Source organism: Belonocnema kinseyi, chromosome 9 (genome assembly GCF_010883055.1).
Source record: "Belonocnema kinseyi isolate 2016_QV_RU_SX_M_011 chromosome 9, B_treatae_v1, whole genome shotgun sequence".
In the NCBI taxonomy this organism is placed as follows: Eukaryota; Metazoa; Arthropoda; class Insecta; order Hymenoptera; family Cynipidae; genus Belonocnema; species Belonocnema kinseyi.
The window spans coordinates 42,233,674-42,236,387 of NC_046665.1; positions in this window are offsets into that span (position 1 = coordinate 42,233,674).

The window sequence follows — 2,714 nt, forward strand, 5'->3', positions numbered from 1 at the left end:
ACTTAATTTAAATTAATCTTTTTCACTTGTAAGAATAGATTTCAATAAAATGAAAAAGTAGTTTCTCGGCTGTAAAAAAAGCTTTTAAAACACTAGATTCTTAGCAACCAAGAAATGATTTCTTTGACTTAATAATTTTCATACAGATTGCAAAGAAATATTTCCTTGACATCCATTAATTTTTTCAGTGTATAACAATATTTTAGTCGACAACAATCACATTACACATTTAGTTATTGTAAATCGGTATGAATTTTTTTAATGTGACTGGATGAAAATCTTGTTATGTACTTTGTGACATATTTGTTAAATATGATGTTTTGGAATTTCGAAAAATTAATTTGATTAAACGATAGGCTTTATGAAAATTGAAAGAATGATTCACTCTTGAAAAAACTCTAAAAGGTCTAATATTTTCGACAATTTAAAATTATTCCTTATTCTCAGACGAATTATTGTAAAAATAAAGCGCGTCAACGACGTTTTGACTCGTCGAAACTCGTCGATACTCGCTCCATATTTTTCTCATGATTAAAATAAATTATATTATAAAATTGTTCCTCAGAAATTTCGAAAATTTATAATTAAAATTTTTTAATTTTAATTTTATAATTTATAATTCATAATTCATCATTTATAACTTATAATTTATAATTTATAACTTATAATTTGTAATTTATAAATTTTAATTTATCATTTATAACTTATAATTTATAATTTATCATTTATCATTTATAATTTATAATAATAATTTTAAATGCATAATTTATAACATATTATTTATAATTCATAATTTATTATTAATATAAAAAAAATTATAATTTTTAATCGGTTTCCTACCTATATAAATCATGATGTTCTTTTGTTATTTTTTACTCAATTCTCTATCTTATTTTTTTTGTACACTATACCTGTGTTATTTGGAAGATTAATTGTACTTTAAAAAAATATTATACCTTTTTAGAAGAAAAGTAAATCTTCTTTATCATTTACTGACCCAAACAGCATTGGCAAACTGCTGTAGAAAGTTTCAGACCTCCGTTTCGCATCAGTGAAACGCACCATTTAACTCCTGCAAAAGTGGGAGCATAATTGGAATTCGCTTTCCTGCGGGTGTGTCCCTCCGAGAGGAAAATTATTTAACCTGGTAGCTCGAGCTCTTTTACTGATCTGACGATTCTTATAGCGCAGAAGAAAAAGCTTGACCCCAGTTAATTAAAATTTTTCACTACTGAATTACACAGTCCGACTTTAAATTATACAATATATGAGACTAGTCATTTCCGGTCACTTTTGGGTGTCTCAATCCAAATCCGGACTCGGAAACGCTCTATCACATCATGATTTTTAAATATTCTAACCTAAGTGTGCAAAAAACGTGATTTTGGCCTTTATTTGAGGCTATGTACTGTCGCGCCTTCTTTTTTAAAAAAACTGTACATAACATTTTAAAGCATCACTCTTTCACTTTCAAATGCCATTGAGTCTGCTAAACTATCTCTTTTTTCACCAAGATATTAAATTTTGAAAATTTTAAATATTAGGAATTTCACAAGCCTGGAAATACATAGGTGTCAGCGCTATAGTTCTGAATATACTATTCTTATGTACTTTTTCGAGATAAAAGGTACAAAGCCAAGCTCACAAGCCACAAACCCACAAACTCCAAACCCACAAACTTTAAACCCACAAACTCCAAACCTGCAAACCCCAAACCCGCAAACCCCAAATCCACAAAGCCCAAACCCACAAAACCTGAAACCCACAAACTATAGCACAGACACCTGTGTATTACCGGGCTTGTAAAATTCTTAATATTTGAAATTTTCAAAATTAAATATCTTGGCGAAGAAAAATATGTCTTAACAAATTTAACGGCATTTGAATGAAAAAGAGTAATACTTTAAAATTTTAAGTACAATTTTTTGAGAAAAAAGGAGGAGCGACAGTACATAATCTCAAATTTAGGCCAAAATACGTTTTTTGCACTTTTAAGTTAAAATATTTAAAAATCCTGATGTGATAGAGCATTTCTGTGCCCGTATTTGGATTCAGCGATAATCGTCATTAAATGTTTTAGAGTAGAAATTGCTTGAGTAGATTCACTCACTTTAATAAAGGCATTACTTCAACTCTAACTTTAAGCAGGATCTATCACTTGTTTAATGCCATACATATGTGTACGCCGTACATTTATTATAAGAATTAAACTTAATAAAAACAATTCGTCCTTTTTTTTTAAATATTTCGTCGTGCCAACAAAGACTTAGATTTGGTATTGCAGAAGTAATACAACACTAATGGACCACAGGACACGATTAATTGCCTAATTATTTACGTAAGTTTTTACCCCTTTCATTAAAAATTGGTAGATTGGATCTATCTGACATTAAAATGAAAAAAGATAATATAATTAAAAAAAAATTAAAATCAATCTTCTCATAGAATACCTAATACCTGTTAAATTAGTGTGAAGTAAAGAAGAGATGGTAATTTATTATTAAAATAAAAAGTTTGAAATTATCTCGGAAGGAACTTTGCATTGCTCCTGAGAATATCCGTGTTAATAAAGTTTAAACTAATCTGAGCTTATACATGAGAAAGGGGGATTTTATACAGGGTGGGCCATTTTAATCTATTTACCAAAAAATCTCAGAATAGTGATATTGTACACAAAAATTGTTCAGACAAAAGTTGTTCAGGATGAAGGGGGT